Source organism: Rattus rattus, chromosome 5, assembly GCF_011064425.1.
Source record: "Rattus rattus isolate New Zealand chromosome 5, Rrattus_CSIRO_v1, whole genome shotgun sequence".
Classification (NCBI taxonomy): Eukaryota; Metazoa; Chordata; class Mammalia; order Rodentia; family Muridae; genus Rattus; species Rattus rattus.
In genome coordinates, this window is record NC_046158.1 from 156,847,181 (window position 1) to 156,866,426 (window position 19,246).

General features: G+C 50.5%; 1 protein-coding gene across 1 annotated transcript in view; it reads left to right on the forward strand.

The window, feature by feature from the left end:
* The window catches only part of Cdh4 (cadherin 4), a 471,463-nt gene that overhangs the window by 331,814 nt on the left and 120,403 nt on the right, over positions 1-19,246 (forward strand). The window lies entirely within an intron of this gene.

Genomic DNA, 19,246 nt, shown 5'->3' on the forward strand with positions numbered 1-19,246 from the left:
GGAGGAGACACAGGCGAAGTTAACAGACCACAACACCCAGAGGACGCGCCAGCCACTCAAGAGCATTGCTGTCCAAGACCACTGTCAGGCTATCACCTCCCCATTTTACAACCAGAAGAATGCAGTGTGTAATGCTAGTCTCTTAAGAAGTTAAGCAGGGGAGCCTCCTGGAGGGGGCGCTCGCTTATCAGGGCAATACTGCCACAGCGGCTCACTGCTCACCACCTTTAGGAAGCCTGGTGCAACGGGTGGAGCGGGAGGCAGGGGGTCCTTATTTTTTCCCCACAGATGGCACAAGCTAATTATCCTCATTTGCGAAGCACCTTGCACCTCTGTAGACTTTTTCAGAACGTTGGAAAACAGATGATTGTGTCTGGTTTTGTAGCCGTATGCGGACTTTTTTCATTAGCAAGATAAGGCTGGACCATCTGTGCTTCAGAGTGAAGCTTGCCGCCAGCCACAGGATAGAAGCTGAGGAGAATGGTTCTCGATGGCCATAGACAGCCAGCTTCTAACTCCCCAGATGCCCATCAGGGTTTCACAATGGGTAGATCCAAACCCTCAGAAGACAGGAAAGCCCAGGGGGTGGGTCCAAGGTCCCTCAGAGTTCTCCCAGGTTAGCCCTGACTGGATGGTTTCCCAGTCCAGGTTCATGCTAAGCAACTAGGACTTTCCAGGGGGAAAAAGAAATCAATAACCAGAAATCCCTGTAGTAAAAACTCATAACTAGTCAAAATAATGGGCATAGATAATTCACTGTGTGTCCAGTGGTGGAGGCACCATCTGTATCAGCCTGCCCTACCCAAGGCTCAGTGACATGGAGGATGACAGGGACAGAAACAACGCAGAGGCTGGGGAGGGGCGCTGTGACGTGCTGTTGTCTGACACATGGTCACCTGCACAGCGTCAAACGGGTCAAAATTCCAACAGGAGTGGCAAGAGGAGCCCCCAAGGCCCACCCTTGGCAAAGCAGATGTTGGCAGTTGATGTCTGCTGAGGGAGGGATGGTCACTCGCCTTTGGGAATATGCTCAAAACACATTGTATAAATGTATGACATTTTCAAAGAATTAAGTTACAAATAGTTTTAAGTTTCTTTACTGTGTATCCTTCAACGAGTTAGCTGCTGTCTCTGAGCCCAGTGTCCTAGAGAAGCTATGACTGACAGGCACAGCAGGTCCCAATCCCATAATTGACATGATGGGTCCTACGATGTGAGTCCTAGCTGAAGAACTCCACGAAGTACATGGAATGGGAGCCTCCATCTGCATGGCTTCAAGGTCACCTTCCTGGGCATGGCCCTCTTGGTAGCTTCCAGTCCGTGTCCCATGGCTCACTCCAACATGACTTCCCAGGGTTAAGGGAATGAATGTCCAGCAAAGGAGACCTCCAGTGCACTTTAGGATACCACTGCCCATCAGAGCCCAGAACATCACATAGTCAGTGTCCAGGGAATGCTTGTCATCTTGCCTTTGGGGTCTGGACACCCAGCTGTTTACTCCAATCTTACGTGGGGCAATGCCCGAGCAGAAGCATCCAACCCTGAGCTATGCTCCTCTCCTTGGATGATTGGCCCTACCATATCCAGGGATCTGTAGCACCAGCCATTGCTTAGCAGCACCTCACGGTGCAGAGACACAGCTGGGGTCCTCACTCTGTGCGAGAGAGAGCCAGTTAAACCATCTCAGCTGCACCACACAGCCGCTCCTGGTGTAGAGCCAGCAGAGCCAGCAGGGCCAGCACTCTGGCCTGGTGCCCTGTGTGCATCTGCCCAGGGAATGGTGCTCCCCATACAGGGCCATCTGCCCATGGAATGGTGCTCCCCATACAGGGCCATCTGCCCAGGGAATGGTGTTCCCCATACAGGACCTTCTGCCCACGGAATGGTGCTCCCCATACAGGACCTTCTGCCCATGGAATGGTGCTCCCCATACAGGGCCATCTGCCCACAGAATGGTGCTCCCCATACAGGACCTTCTGCCCATGGAATGGTGCTCCCCATACAGGGCCATCTGCCCACAGAATGGTGCTCCCCATACAGGACCTTCTGCCCACAGAATGGTGCTCCCCATACAGGACCTTCTGCCCACAGAATGGTGCTCCCCACAATGAGCCCTCCTACTTGAACTAACAATGAAGGTAACCCCATGCTCCCAGGCCAATCTGGCCTGAACAATCCCTCAGAAGACACTCCCTTCTCATACAACCAGAGACTGTAACCATGGTCTTTTCTCACCAGTCCCCAGTTCCCATGATTTGGAGGCTTTTTATGTAAGAATAAATGCCTAGGTCATAAGTTTGGGCTTGCTCCCTGACTAGCTCGTAGCTGATAGAAGCAGTTTATTCTCTTCTGTGTCTGCCATGTGGTTGGTTACCTCTCCTCTGTGTCATACATCAGTCTCCTCCAAGCCCAGGCTGCTGAACTCGTCCCACTTCTCTTTCCCAGAATTCTCTCTCTCCCTCCCTTTCCTCTCTCTCTCTCTCTCTCTCTCTCTCTCTCTCTCTCTCTCTCTCTCTCTCCCTCTCCTCTCTCTCTCCCTCTCTCCCTCTTTTCTTCCCTCCCTCCCCCTCCTCCAGATGTCCCACCTTCTGCCTCAGCTCATCATCTCATTGGCCATCAGCTCCAATTGACAGGTGCCGCTTCCACACTGTCTGTACACACCCATTCTCTCCATACTAGACTGTCAATGACAGTTGATGGTGAACCACGTGACTGGGAGGTTTGATGGTTTCTACCCAGAGCTTTGGGTTGTCTGGGGTTTTATCTTGACAAATCTTGTTCATGCACACAGAGAAAGATACAAGCCACGCCTCAGTACCTGGCCACGGAAGGAAGCATCTGTGCTACGAAGCCTCTTACCAAGTCTTCCAAGGTGCCTGTCAGTCAGAGGTCGAGGCAGTGTTTTTAAGTTTTGCTCTCAAAAAACGCAAGCTGTTTTATCCTGAGAGAAGCAGAGAACAGACAGAAATATCAGCAAGACCACAAGCAGCTGTGTGGAATAACCGGGGTGGCTTGTTAACTGTGTCGATGTCATTTGCTTTGTGACTAAAACAACCATAAACATGGACATGTGCGCCCTCTCCCTCTCCCTCTCCCTCTCCCCTCCTCCCCTCCTACCTACAACCCCCCTCCACATGCCCTTTCACTCTTTCTCTTTCCCTCGCTTGCGCCCCCCTTGGTGATTTGACTGACCTTGGTCCTTGGGGCCAGTGAACTCACCCAAGAGCAGCTCCCCAATAAACCTGCCTTTTATATATTCTTTTTTTTTTTCAAAACAAAAATGGACATGTAAATACTCTGGTAGAATAAGCAGCTCTCCGGTGTGTGCCCAGCAGTGCCATAGCTAGGCTCACAAGGAAATGTAACCCAGCTAGCCAGTCATAGTTGGTGAAAATGTGGCTCGCAAGCAAAAAGGAAATATCCTTCAAGAGTAAAGAAAAATGAAGTTCTCTGGAATAGATGAGCTTGTAAAATATATTAAGCTAAGTGACCCAAATTCAGAGAGGAAAAAACAGATATGTTCTCCCTCATGTATGGACCCCAGGCTATAATGTATACACACAGTGTGTGTGTGTGTGTGTGTGTGTGTGTGTGTGTGTGTGTGTGTGTGTGGACAGTGGAAAGTGTGGACAGTGTAACATGCATAAAAGAGGCTGAGAGAAGGCAGCATTGGTCAGTGAGGAAGCAGGTGAAGACCCATGGGTGGAGAGAGTAGACAGGAAGCAAATTTTCTTTTTCGACTTTCTCCGTCGTAATTTCTGTTTCTTTCTTTTTCTTTTTTTTCATGGCTGTAAGTGAATCCAACTTTCTGAATATTGAAGTATCGAGAACCATGAAACAAACCATGCATAAATTATGCAGTTTGACACCGAAAGTGTGAAACCCTGGGCAAAGCCCTGCGGGTTCAGAGAGACAGTTTGGGAGCTCGAGGTGTTTGAGAGACTTTCTTGAACTGTGTGTGCACTGCTTTTATTTGTGAGCTAATTAGGAAAAAGTGTTATTGTAAGGTTTATCTTTATTATTTTTAATTACACGTGTGTAGATATATGCATTTGAGTGCAAGTACCCCTGAAGTCTGCAAGCATCCAATCCCCCTGGAGCCGGAGTTACAGGCAGTTTAGAGCCGCCTGGTGTGGGTTCTGGGAACGGAGCTCGGGCCCTCTGGAAGAGCAGTACATGCTCTTAACTTAAGAGCCATCTCTCCAGTTCCATAAAATGTGGTTTTAATAATAATAATAATAATAATAATAATAATAATAATAATAAATGTTTTTCCTTTCCTCCCAAACCAAAGAGATCATTTCTCCTTCATGTTTAAGTCATTCCTCTAAATGATGACCATCCCAATTCCCCAAACCCCTTAGAGCTGTGAATTCTAAATGCAGGCAGCTGTGTTGTGCTGCCCTCCTCACTCAGCCTCTCCCAGAAGACTGGGAAAGCCAGTGAGCTGGGGGGATGCACCCCAAAGTGCCTGGGAGTGCCTGACAAGGGTGTGTCTCTCTAGCTTGCTTCCTGAAGAAGAGGGGGTTTCTGTTCTGCAGGGGCTACTGAGATGGAGATTCGGAAGCAGGCAGGAAGCACCCCACTTTCCTAAAATTCAGGATGAACACAGGTGCTGCTCTGGGCTCCTTCTCAGGGTTCAGAGGCTCCATGAAGCCCCTGAATGAGGAGCAGCCCCGGGGTCTTCTGTATCTCTCCTATTTCTCAGCAGCTGAAGCAGAGGGATGAAAGGCTGACCCTGGAAGGGGATGATACCCCACCTGCCCCACCAGCATCATTCAGGGTCTGCAGAAAGGAGCTGATGTATGTGTTTGGAGGACATTTAGTATCCTGGGGTGCTCTGGTGCCAGCACCTTGGACACTAATAGGCTCAGCTCCCAGGAACAGGCAGGGCCAAAATGCTGAGCTGAGCTACCCTCCAGCAATCACGCTTTGTGTACATTGCAGCTTGCTTCCCTCTCCCGAGCGATTGCAAGACCGCAGGAAGCTCACCTTCCCTCTTGACCCATTCAAATCTCCAGGCTTCCAAGTTATAGGTACTGTGCTGAGTGTTCCCCTGAGTTCAGTGGTCACAGACACCTTGCAGAGTGAGCCATGTTAGCATTGCCAGTTCTCTCAGCGCAGTGAGTCAGTCCTGCCACTTGCAGGATCGTGCCTGGTAGCTTTTGGGTGTTGTGCTAGGTCCGACATGATCAGAGAAGTTTAACAAGTTCCTCAAGACCACACAGCTTGGTCCACTAGCTCCAAGCACTGGACCCTTACAAAGCAGCATGCTGTAGGGAAAGCACGCAGCGAGCTGTACTCCTTGGCCACACCCTCTAGTGGAAGCACACAGTGGTGTGGTGCACTTCTAGTGGTGCACTCAGAGGTGGAGCCTAGTAAGAGAAAGACTGGCATAGGCTGCTCTTTCCCAGCAAGTCTTTCTCAGGAGCCAGGGGGATCTAAGCCAAAAGTCACCTTCCTCCGAGAGAGCATGTTCCTTCTGAGAGAATCCGGCAATCTCCTTTACTCTCTCTAATGTGCGCTTGGCAGGGGCCTCAGAGCGACTAGGAGCGAGTGATTCATCTGGACTGGCAGGGATGATGGACTGTGGGTGGGGCCAGATGGCAGAGAGTCTGCGAGGCCCCCATCCAGAAGAAACCACTGGAGGGGGAAAAAAATCTCTCCTGGTCCACTGACCTTTCTGCGAGTTTTAATTTGCACCCAGGAGCGAAGCATCAAGTAAGTCTAGGGCGTTTGGCTGCGCGTGTCTTCGGTGCTGTCTGTGGAGATCCTGTGTTGAAATTATCCTAGATAATCACCTTGCAGAAGCTCTTCATTTGCATAACAGGGACAGCGCAATGGCTCCCTGCAGGCAGTGGTAGTCAGCTAGCTAACTGCTGTTTTTCTCTGGGCCTGGATGGGGTGGTCATTGAGGACACTTGGGGATCCCGTCAAAGGCCACCTGAGACCTGTTTGCACGTTCCTGTCTCTTCCAAGCTGACTTCATTAGCCAGCTTTTACCCAGCCCAAAATCCATCCCCCATCATGGAGCTTAAAGGAGTCAGCCTCCCCAGCAGCGTGCTCCTGCAAACCGTCCTTTGTTGGTGTGGCGATTCCATGACCTTCCTTAGAGAAATGGGGTGTACTAGCAAACTTGGGCAGAAGTAACCTTCGGACTGGACCCTCCTGGCTGGTGAGAATAGAAAAAGGGTAGTGGGGGAGTGTGCGGTCCACCCAGTCGTCCTCTTATCCGAGGATGGGATATGGAAACTGCAGCCTCCATCACAGGGCCCGGCGACCTTACAGAGAGATGGAAGGCACTGGAGTTTCCTGACTGAGAGGGAGCGTTTGACCATGGAGGTGTGCAGTAATAGTTTCTGTGGACACAGGACTCCATACATCTGTGAAAAAGACAACCATGGTACTCCCCGGTACTACCTATGGCCTGCCTCTAGATAGCATGGGTAACCCTGGCCATGACAAGCTACCATGTTCCCAGCGCAGCCAGTGGGGATGGCTTCCCCTTCCTGCATCCTGCAAGTCAGGTGTGACCATCAAGCTTGCTTCTCCCACTGAGTTGGAAGAAAAGCAAAGGCCACTGCTCCACACCCTCCGCCCCACAGCAGTCGGGACGATGTCTGCAGAGCCTGTGGCTTGATCTCCGTGCTCTTTGGAAGCAAGATGGGGTTTGAGGTGGGCGATTCCAAATCTTGACTCCTGCTTCTTCGGGGGTGACCCATGTGGAGGCCGTGGATGGTGGAGAAGGTCATTAGTAGGGGGCTGTGGAGGTCAGCTTCATTTTCGTAACAGATTTCTTACCACATCTCTAGGACACTATATACCCACGTGTCAAATGCCTGGTCCTATAGGAGTGTTATGGTCCCATGCTGGAAGGAGGTTCAGAAGTGACCCTGTTTCTTCTTCCCCTGGCCCCTCTATCTGGGGTGGGCTTAACTGCTAGGGTCATAACCTGCCCTTCCTTGGATCCCTACCAAGCACAGTTCCATCAAGAGCATCCCCTAGGTTCCAGAACCAGACACTCCTGGGATCCTCTTAGAGGCCAATGCTATGGAGTCCCTAGCAAATTCACCATCCGGCAGCCCAGGCTCCCTAGGCATCCTTGCCTCCTGAGAGTGTCTGCTCTTGATTCGGGGTAGACAAAGCGACCTAAACACCATCTATGCTAAAAGTTTCATCCCTTGGTTTTCAGGCACCCCCGGGTCTGCTTATTTCAAGGGGTCTCCATGTACTTTGAAATTCTGCGTTGTGGGCGCGCCAGAGTAAAGAGGTCTCCCATGGAAAACCTGGCAGAGGCTGCCAGGGCAGACCAAGAGAGTTAGAGATGGGAAAAAAAACCATGTTTGCATTTCCTGGGCCGCTTCTTATTATTGACTCTAGGAAAATGGCTGGCAGCCAGCGTGGGCGTTTTGACAGTAGCGTCCAGATGGTAAAGTTCAGGCTTATATTTGGCTTCAGCCCTGATGCTGACAAAGAGCCAGACTAACAGCTGCTGGCTGCTTCAGCCCTGGGGAACTCAGACCACGCCCCCAACCCCTGGCATCTCACTACTGAGCTTCCGGATAGGCCTAGAAGCTCCGGCTTCTCCCCGGTGCACTTTAGAAGCTGCTCTTCCCACCTCGTGTCTGTATGTGCCGGGAACGTGCCCCCACCCCCGGACTCACAGGTGTGTCCCTCACTTCTAGTGATGGCAGGCGGTCGGCGCGAGGGCTCCAGGCCTTCCCAGCGCTGCAAGCCTCCGTTCTTTCCAAACCACCTTAGCACCTCTGTAAGAGTTTAAGCAGGACCCTGCCTCTTGCAGCCTTAAGGCTGGAGACAGAACAGGACGAAAATGCAGAGCAGGAGCAAGAGTAGGCAGAGCAGGGCCTGGACCCCATCATCTGCCCGCCCTCCGCATACAGAAAGGCAGTGGGGGAAGGGCTCCGGACAAGAGTCGTCTCCCTACCTTGGGCCCTAATCACAAATGATTTCATTAGCCCCATCCTGATGTGCAAGACACTAATGAGAGTGAGGTTGGCAGCTCTAAGAATAGCTCACTCCTCTTGTTCCTAGTTTTAAAGACACAGCCCCAGTGGGGCCGCTGGGCCCTGGTTGTCGACTTCTGTATGGTTCTTATCACCTCCAGTGTGTGATCAGAGCTTGCAGAGGAGACAGGTCAGCCTGAGTGGATGGGAGACTGCGGTCCACACACCACAGCACCACACATACTGAGGCTGCTGGCGCTGACATTGTACTGGGTGAGACTGTAGCAGGTATAGGCTGGACAGGGTGGGTTTTATGAACCAAAGAGGTGTGCCAACGTGCTGTGCCTGCGGTATTCCCCATGAGAGGTGACTTATGGCTCCTGAAGGAGCCCCCTACCTAACAGATGCATCCTGGGGCAGAGGACGTGTTTCACAATTGTGGTACACCCATCTGTGAAACAGGGCAGGGCTGGAAAGATGGCTGAGTTGGTGAAGTACTTCTGAGGACTTGAGTTCAATCCCAGAAACCACATTTTAAGAAATAAATAAATAAAGCTGGGCGTGGTGACCTGCTTGTAATCCTGCTGCTGGGGATGTCGAGACAGCCTAGGCTGGATGCTGAGTTCTAATCCAGTGAGAAACTTTACCCCTCAAAAGGAGGTGCTGAATGGAGTCTGAGGAACAATACACAAGGTATTGGTATTGGTATCCAATCTCCAGCTACACACATGCACACTCAAGAGGACGTATGTACAAACACACACGAGCATCTACATGTGTATGAACACACGTGTATGCAGGTGCACCATTGCAGGGGCAGTGACACATGTGAAGGTCATGAATCAGAGAGGTGTGCACATGCCGTGCCTGGGGTGCTCCCTCCTGAGAGGCAGACATCTTCTGGCTCTGCCCCAGAGTCCCCTACCTAGCTCAAGGGGTGGTGGTAACCCCCATGACTGCTGTGGGACTCGGTGAGGCACCTGTGTACTGTGATCCACTCCAGTCTGGCTCATAGTTCCAAATGATTGTGCTAGGGCTACTGATGTCATCGTCATGGTCACCTCTGTCAACCATCACAATCGCCCCATCAGTTACCAACATCCATCAGTGGCAGCACCCCCATCCGTCAGTCATCAGCAACAGCTGTCTGTCATCATTACCATCATCCCTGTCTGTCAGCATCACATCATCATCACCATCATCATCACCACCACCATCACCATCACCACCATGCCCGCACTCCCATTATCCATCACAAGGACTAAGAAGGGACATACTAGGTCACATTTGCCCAGAACGGTAGGCATTCCCACCCTGCGGCCCACCTGAGGTCCAGAGTCACAGGACCATGAAGTAGAGACCACTCTCTCTAGGGTGTAAGCACCACCTGCTCCAGGAACTCCCTGAACCCCTTGCAGCACCCTTTCCCCAAGCACCGCTGTCAAGACAGCCCAGAGGGTGTGCATCTGGAAGATGCCAGCCACTCCAGAGCTTGGCAGAGCTGCCCACAAACCCAACTGTGACCATGCAAGACTCCACAAGCATACTACCATGCCCTGTTTTGGTGGGCAGAAGGCAAGAGCGTGAATGGAGTCTTCTTCCTGGAGGACTATAGAATAAAACATCAAGACAGGGAGCAAGAGCAGACTGACAGAACTACAGTTAGACAGCGTGTGTCGTTTGTAACACAGGGAGACGACGTGGATTTGAATCTCCTGAGGAGAAGCCAAGGCTCTAAAGTCAGCAGGGGCTTTGAGGAGAAGAGGGACAGCAAGGCACCCTGGGAGAGCACTGGCCTTGGTGTTTGCTGATACACCCAGTACCCTGATGAGGGGATGCCTATTCCAATATAAGTTTGTGAGGGTTCACAAGGATGGTAGCCTCTGAGTGCCCAGCAGGACATGGAATAGATTGTGAGTCAATACTGATGGATGGATGGATGGATGGATGGATGGATGGATGGATGGATGGGTAGATGGATGGATGGATGGATGATGGTTGGATGGATGTTGGGTGAATGGATGGATGGGTAGATGGATGGATGGATGGATGGATGATGGATGGATGGATGGATGATGGATGAATGGATGGATGGATGGATGGATGGATGATGAATGGATGGATGGATGATGGATGGATGGATGATGGGTGGATGGATGATGGATGGCTGGGTGAATGGATGCATGGATGAATGGTGGATGAATGGATGAACAGGTGGACGGATGGATGGATGATGGGTGAATGGATGATGGATGGATGGATGATGGGTGGATGGATGGGTGGATGGATGGATGGATGAATGGATGGATAGATGGTCACATGGATGGGTGGATGGATGGATGGATGGATGGATGGATGAATGGATGGATGGATGGTGGATGGATGGATAGATGGGGATGGGTGGGTGGATGGATGGATGGGTGGATGGATGGATGGATGGATGGATGGATGGATGGATGGATGGATGGATGATAGATAGAGGTAGATGGATGGATGGATGGATGATGGATGGATGGATGATGGGTGGGTAGATGAATGGATGGATGGATGGATGGATGGATGGGTAGATGGATGGATGGATGGATGGGTAGATGGATGGATGGATGGATGATGGATGAGAGAATCTCCAGGAAATGTTAGTTGTATCAGTTAGCCCACGCAATGTTATATTCAAGAAGGAAAGAAAAAAAATTCTCTGAAGAACCCTAAAATCCCTCCCATTTTCCTCCAAAGAGTCCAGAGGACTCCACAGTCTTGATTGAGAGTAGTCATGACACAGGCAGGCTGTCTCTCCAGAGTCCTCAGGAATTCCATCTCCCAAGCTGGCATTCATGAGAATGTCACCTCCGTCACTGCCCAGAGCCCTCCTACCTGCTGAGGCTCAGGCAACTTCCTGGCCAGTACCAGAAGGCATCCATGTGTAGCCCAGCGGTGTTCACCAGCATGGGAAACATGCGTGCTGATCCTCTGGATGCTGGGAGAGGCAGTTAGAGGATGGTCTGATGCTCCCTGAGCCTGAAAGCCCTTGGTATGCACACGTGTCTGTGGCTAGATTAGATAATTCATCGGGGGAGATTTCTTCAATGTGTTCCACCATAATGGGGCGTTGGTGGGATTTTTTAATGAGGTGCTCCTGGTTCAGCTTCTCTCAGCACTTGGAAAAGCCACTTTGGAATGAGCATCCTCTAACAATGGCAACCTCCTAAACCCACTTCTGTATTGCCCAGTATAGCAGCAGCACAGTAATTCGCTTAACCAAAGATCCAGTATTAATGAGAGAAGCCAGAGTCTCTCCCCTACCCAGGGAAGACATCTGTCTCCTGCATGGCGGACTAAAGGTGGTTCTAGACAGAGCTGTGGATAGCTCAGATCCTGACCTTGACTAAGCCACTTTCCCACTCCTGATTTCTGCTTTTACCCATGTTGTGACTATAAAATAAAGGCTCGGAGAGCCCAGTGATGTCACACTGGGAGACTGGAGCCACGAGAGTGCAAACTGCCCATTCCACGTTGGGTGGCTTTGTGTGGACACAAAGAGCACCCTGAAATTTCCCATCAGTGAGAGAGGTAACGTCATCGTGCTGTGAGGTTACTGTAACACTGACTGAATCTGCTCCACAGAAGCCCACAACAGGCAGCCGCCAGCAGGCAGGAAGGAGGCCTCCGGTCTGTGCTCTCCGAGGAAGCAGGGCTCCTCACCCTCCTAGAGTCCTGTGGTCGGGTGAGCAGAGAATGTCTGCCTTTAGTACACTTGACTTCTCACTGTAGATAGTGTGTGGAATGACAGCGAGACCTATACCTCCCTGCCCTGCCCTGCCCTGCAACTCGTTTACTCAAGTCTTCTACCGTGTTCACTGCCGTTTACAGCCCAGGCTGACACACTGGTATTAAGCAATTGCCTGGGGCCACATTCTTAGAATTCTTAGGGTTGCTCAGAATTCCCTTCTCCTGTCCAATTGTCTATCCTCTCTCCTCCTCATCCTTAACAAATCTGAATTCCTACTGTTCCACTCAGCAGGCGCTTTCTCTGAGATGCTAGAAGAGTTGGGCCTGCCCAGTGCACTGTCTGCTTAGCCTCCATCCCTGTTCTGCATGCAAACTCCATCCCATACCCACAGTCAAAGGGAGGGAGACTGGAGTCTACGCCTGTATCCCCTGCCCTTTCTCAAGCACCTGACTAGGCTGCCAACCCTGAGACCATGGATGATGGGCCAGTAACATCTCTCAGGTCTCTGCTCAAACCTGCCCTATTAGAGGAGCTGGGAACCACACAGCCTCCTCTGCCCTCCATGGCTGACCCCACACAGAGCCTCAGCTGGTAATTCTAGTCTCCAGAGGGAAGTCTCCTTCCTGGGGACGAGATTCTTTTATGCTCACCCTGGTCCTGAGGCCTGTGTGAGCATTCAGTAACATTTATTGTACAAAATTGATACCCAGGCCACAGGTTCAAGCCAGGACTTGGACTCTCAAGTTGTCTTTCCACATTGACCTGGTGATGCCAGAAATGTGTTCTGAAAGTTTCCACCCTCACTACTTTTAGGATTGTGAGCCGACAGTGTGGGGGGAATACAGAGGAGATGTTGTCCCAGATGAAACAGGACGGGGGAATAGAGAGTTGGCTCAGCAGTTAAGAGCAATTAATGCTAGGTTCAGTTCCCAGCGCCCAGGGGTAGTTCACAACCTCCCGAAACTCCAGCCCCAGGAAATCCAGCATCACCTCCTGGTGCCTGTCAGTAACTTTCCTCATGTGCACATGTCCACGCAGAGACACATACACAGAATTAAAAGCAAATAAAATTTCAGAGCGATCTATGAGGACCGGACAAAGCAAGCTAGCTCAGCCTCATCGACGAAGGAAATGTTCTGCAGAGCAGGGCAGAGGGACCTTTGCAGAGCTGTGCTCTGCCCGGATTTCTGATGGGCTGAGACCAGCGTACTGACAGTTCAGACCTGAACAGCGCAGGCACAGGAGGCAGCAACATTCCGATACTGCTCACCCAGCCCATGTACCCCTCTGATAGGCCGGCCTCTGGTCAGGAATGAGGCGCGCCCTCCCCCTATTCTCACAGAGTGAGCTTGTCCCAGCAGCACTGAAAATATAAGCAGCAGGGGACCATGCTGAGGGACTCACAAATCTAAAATCAGAGCGGTCTGTTCCCCTCCCTCACCAGCGCAGGGCCGGCTTGGCTCAAGGCATCCCTCGGTGAGGTAGCAGACCCAGCTACACTTTCTAGAAATAGTTTTACTGTTTCGCCGGCATATGGCCACCTCAGGAATCTGCTGAGTGCAAATAAATCCAGTCTCCAGCTCTGGTCCAGGCCAGCAGGGGTCCGCCAGGCTCCAGATGCGCACGACTGGCAAACTGCAGGCGGGATGGTGGGCGTGGCTTCCTAGTGGGCGTGGCTTTCTTGCCACCTAGCAAACAAGGGATTCTTTAGACCCTTTGGGAAAGAACTGAGAAGAGCAGTCCTCTTGGCCCAGACCTTTGCAGTGGTGTTGCCACACATTGTCAGGAGTAGGAGCGGCTGATGGCTCCGGAGAGGTCTGCGACATTCCTGTGTATGGTCAAAGTGTACACAGAAGAAAGTATCTCGGAGAACTTTATAGAAAGTCATCCTTCATGCAAACGAGCAACCACCTTTAACAGATCTGCCGGTGCTCACTTGCAAGCGTTCATCTTGAGGAGAGTCTGTTCACTGTTGACTTTCCCTCAGAGGGTCATGGGACCCTCACCTGAGATTACAGCAGATGCCTCCTGTATCTCCCTCACATCTCAGTGCAGGTCTACCCCAGTTACACATGGCCTGAGGGCTCAGGCAGTGCTTGAGTATGTGAGGTGGAGGAGGTGGGATCCCCACCTATGCTGGGTAAAATACTTCCAGTGCGTCTCCTCTGGGGATACCCACAATCCCACAGGAAAAGAAATCAGCCATGTTCTAGAAGTAAGCCCTAATGCTACGGTTTGTAGCTGGGACCTCACAAGGAGCTAGATTAGATCCATCTTCCCAGGGAAGGAATTCCCAAAACAGATACTTGTGGCCGTTCTTGGGGGCTGTGACACCCATCCACTTCCAGGTTAAAGTGGTGGGAATAAGAAGCAATTTTGGCTCAAACAAGAACCCCAGCTCTACCCCACCAGACCCCCTGTAACAAAACCCAACAGAGTGCCAAGTCACAGGTCTCAAATCCCCTGCTGCTCTCTGCTCTGAGGTCTCAACCCTGCCACCCCACCACCCCACCACCTGACACCATCCCCCCACTACCCTCCTCCCCCACCCACCCCACACCACTTCTCTGCTCTGAAGAGGCTCTGTGGCCAATAGTACTTACTACAGGACATCATCATGACCGGTGCCCTCAGGCACACCAGCACAGAAGGAGGCAGCCTTCTCTGGACATGGATTCTCACCTGGACACCCAGGGACGGAGGCTGGGGCATGCTGTTGGGCAGAGAATCTGCTAGAGGGTGCCTGGCTCTGAGGCTCAACATTTCCCCAGCTGCCCACAGTCCCTCATCTAACCATGGATGCTCTGGCCACACATCACAGCAGGTACAAGATAAAGACGAAGGTGGGAAAGAACAGAGCCCAAGGGAGTGTTGGGGGCCAGGAATGCATGACCCTGCCAGGCCAACTGCTCAAGTCACTTTCAGGAAGAGCTTTAATTGTTTCCAGGGGTTTCTTTATCAGCAGTAGCACCATTTCACACAACCACACCCACAAGGCCATCCCTACCTAGCACACTCAACTAAGAATCTTCCTCTGTGGGCTCATTCGATCCCTACCCCAGGGCTCTCTCTCACCTCGGGACATTTCCTCAGACACTGAGGAGGGGCAGATACAGCCTCTGCACTGGCACCTCTAATCTCCCTTGTCCTGGCCACTGGGGTTTTGATTACATCATAGCTTGTTCATGTGTTGTCCTCAGCACACCAAGGTCTACTTGGGAAAGCTCTGAACCTGCCTGTCCACACCTAGAGCCCTGAGTGGATATTAGGGAGTCCCTAGGCAATTGTAGGAGGTAGGGGTGAAGGAGGGGGGAGACAGAATGAGAACGTTTGGTTCTGTGAGCTGAACAGCAGGCTTGAAGTTATCCGTTCCTCGGCAAGGATCCAGCTATAAGCTCACCTCTGGCTCAGTTGATCTTTCTCAACTCACCTAACAAGGGAGATAATAAAATGACGTGTTCGCAGACACAGCACAATTCTGCTGTGTTCTGTCGTGGGGAGATGCCATCTGCTGCTCCCGTGAATGTCAGGCCACCTCTGCTGAGGAGGAGCCTCTACAAATGTGTGCTACCTCAGCTCTATCCACAGAGCTAGCAATTAAAAGTAACGAGGGTGAAGAGTTAAAGCCAGCTTCCTGGTGAGAGCCGAGCTTCTTTCTGAAGCACAAGGTGACTATGATTCGGGGTGCGAGGGACTCGGGATTCATGGGACGGCAGGATGCGTGGAATGCAGGGTGCGTGGGACTTGGGGTGCGTGGGACTCGGGGTGCGTGGGACGCAGGGTACGTGGGACGCAGGGTGCGTGGGACTCAGGGTGCGTGAGATGCATCTGCAGACAAAGCTACAAGCGTGGCTGCACCCCTGCCACTGGGCCGGCAGGAAGGGGGTGGGGCTAGGGAAATGGTGGAGTAACACTTTAAACAGAGGTATCTGAAGAGGCAAAAGGAATGGTTCTGAGCTGCTGAGGACTGTTTTGACGGCTGTGTGTTCATGTTCGAGGAGTACTAGACTGCCGTATTTCAGAACTGGCCACCAAGGGAGGGACACATCTACACAATGGGGCTTTCAGAGGAGTTCTGACAGGCGAGATTTGACCCCCTAATATAACGTAAGAGATGCACGCAACGTCAGAAGCAGTCCAAGGGTGTGAGCTTGCTGTACACTTTACCGTTTGAAACATATACAGGTAGATGTTCTAAGCACACTGAAGGCAGGCACAGTGCTCAACACTGCACACCTGTAATATGAACACTCAAGAGTCTGAAGCAAGAATATCTTTGAGTCTGAAGCCAAACTTGGGCTAAGGAGCGAGGCCTATCTCAAAAAATTAAAATAATAAAATAACTCCCTAATATGGAAATAGATGGGCTGGCTTGGCCCTGGGGCAAGCTTTGGGGTTTTGTAAGTAAAGTCTGGGGCTTTACTGATAAATGATTCCTGCTGACAGATCTTTGCCTCAGCGGAATTCACTCCTGCTTTCTAGCCCTGGTCACTTGGGTGTAACCAACCTGTGACAGTGACCACTGTGCTGTGTTTCTCAGGATCACACACAGCACACAGGGCTCCCGTGCCCACTGGAATCTCCTACAGATGCCCTGCTGCAGCCCAGAGGGACAAGAGCTTTCCTCAGTGCCTCCCTGACTCCAGAGAGCTCCCTGCCACCACCCATGGGGTGTGTAAGACATCAGCCCCCAAGAGAGCTCCCTGCCACCACCCATGGGGTGTGTAAGGCATCAGACTCCAATTGTCAAGTTTCCCTGGGTTTACTAGGAATTGGCTCTCAGAGCACAGGGCTCATTTGGGTATTTTGTGCTAACTCAGCACAAACCCACCACTCTCACTTTTGTCTTCATTGGTGACAGTTGGGGACCAGCAATGGCGGGTCCACTCAGTCTGATGCCAATTGATTTTAATTTGTTTGTCACTGGGGCAAATGGTTTGCTCATTTCTTTACACTTTGGAAAACAGAAACAGTTGTTCTAAGATGGATGAGTAGACAGTACCAGGGAGCCACAACCCAACCCTGGTCCCCCAACAAGACGTACAGGGACCTTCCAGCTCTTCTGGAGAGAAGAAAACTCAGCTGTGGGATGCAGATAGGTTAAGGAGAAGGTCACTCAGTTAAAAAAAAAAAAAAAAAGCAAACTTGCTCTGGAGGGACATAGGGAGCTGCCCCAAGGAGGGGAATAGCCCAGTAGGGTCTGCATTTTATTGATTGATTGATTGATTGATTGATTGATTGATTGATTGAGGGCGACACATGCTATAGTGTACATATAGCATGTTAGAAGACAACTTGTGGGAGTCTGTTCTGTTCTTCCAACATATGGCTCCGATAAATCTCAAATCATCTGGCTTTGTGGCAGGTGTCCTTTACCCATGAGCCACCTCTCCATTTACAATAGATGTAAGAAGTTTCATCTAGGGCTGGGGAGATGGCTCAGGGATTAAGAGCACTGACCGCTCGCTCTTCCAGAGGTCCTGAGTTCAATTCCCAGCAACCACATGGTGGCTCACAACCATCTGTAATGGAATCTGACGCCCTCTTCTGGTGTGTTTGAACACAGTGAAAGTGTACTCATAAATAAAATAAATAAATCTTTTTAAAAAACAAAGAAGTTTCATCTATTCTTAGTGAGTTGGGCAGCGTGCTCATAGAGTAAGGTAGACTAGATTCCCCCGTCTAGAAAATTGCTGAAACTCACTTTGTAGACCAAGCTGGCCTCAAACTCAGAGATCTGCCTGCCTCTGCCTCCTCAGTGCTGGGATTTAAGGCAGCCACTATGCCTAACCTGAAAGTGTTTTTAAATATAATGAGACCAGGAATTTCTACTCTGTCAGGGGCCAGAGTCAAACCCACAATACAAGTAACGTCATAATGACATCAAGTTATTTGAGGGCACAGACCATTTGATGGTGCAAACGGTGGGAGAAAGTCAAGTTGTTTTAGCCTCTGATACACTGTAAACTGCCTAGTTCCAGCTTCGAGGAAGCTCAACCACAAAGAGTTACCCTGACCCTCAGAAGACCCAGCCAGATTCTCTATACTGACCACTCTTCCCCCTGAAAGAGCAGAAATGCCTGACCTTGTTATATTTAAGAGCATTTTTCAAGCTAGGCATGGTGGCACACACCTTTAATCCCAAGCAGAGTCTGGCAGATCTCTGAGTTCAAGGCCAACCTGGTCTATAAAGAGAGTAACAGGATAGCAAGGGCTACACAGAGAGACCCTGTCTCAAAAAAAAAAGAAAAAAAAAAAACAAGGTAGATAGATAGACAGACATAGATAGATACATAAATAGATACATAGCTACATAGATACATACATAGATACACAGATAGGTAGACAGACAGAAATAGATACATAGATACACAGATAGACAGACAGACATAGATACATAGATGATAGATACATAGATAAATAAATATATAGATAGATAAATAGACAGATAGACATAGATAGATACATAGATAAATAGATACATAGATACACAGATAGATACCACTTTCATATTAAAACACAAGCAGGAGGAACCAGCAACTAGGGAGACATCTCTAGTGAATGATTCGAGAGACAAGGGAGGCCACATGTTATTTATTACTTCTAGGCAGGCAACAATAAAAGGTGAGCATGCAGGAAAACACTTTATCAAATGTAACCGCAAGTCGCTTTTTTTAGTTTCCAGAATAAATAGTAATTAAATCATGTAAGCTGTGACAGAGAAATTGCTTATAAAACCAATCCTCCCACCATAATTGCTTAGATACCCACATTTTTATAAATACGGGGTAACTTTATCCATTGCTTTTATCAGCACAATGTGACACCAGCTGTTGGTGCTTCGTAATTTACTGCGGCGTTGGGTGACAGTCACAAAAGCCTGTGTCTAAAAAAAATGCGCTAACGTGGCCCGGATGAATGTGCAGACTTGGAGAATGTCTCGTTCTGTAGTGGAGTTAGAAATGGCTGTGGCACTAGCCACCAGGAGGGGCTGACAATTTGGTTGCCTGACTAATATTTTGGGAGCAAAATCATGCAGATACTGTACCAGCAGCATCAACAGGCTATGTTAAACTCCATGACTAAGCAAGGAAGTTTTGTGGCTAGGCTAGACTGGCCATCATGCCTCTGTCCCAGCAGAAACACAGCTGGCTGCCAAGTGCCAGCCATGCCAATCCGACTTCCAGAATGTTCCTCATGTCAGGAAAGAGTCCTGACACACCATCTTTCTCTGGGTGCTCCATTGCTCTTGGTTTTCTAGGGCACAAAAACCAAGCCAAAGGACGAGGCCATTTGTGCCGACAGGCAGAGACTGGCGTGAGGCAAGCAGTGGGAATGTGGGGGTCAGTGTGTGGAGATACCTGCTCCCTCTGAGCCCCACGGGCTCTGCACAGGTACAGAAACTGCAGCAGGAGGGAAGGAGGACTGCCTGGGTTTGGAGGGCGGACACTCACCCATCCTTTCTTCTGTCCTTTTCCTTAGCCTCTGGCTACTTCTGAAGACAGAGCTAGATCCCATAAAGTCCTCACTGTCGGGGCATTTGAGAAGCCAGACA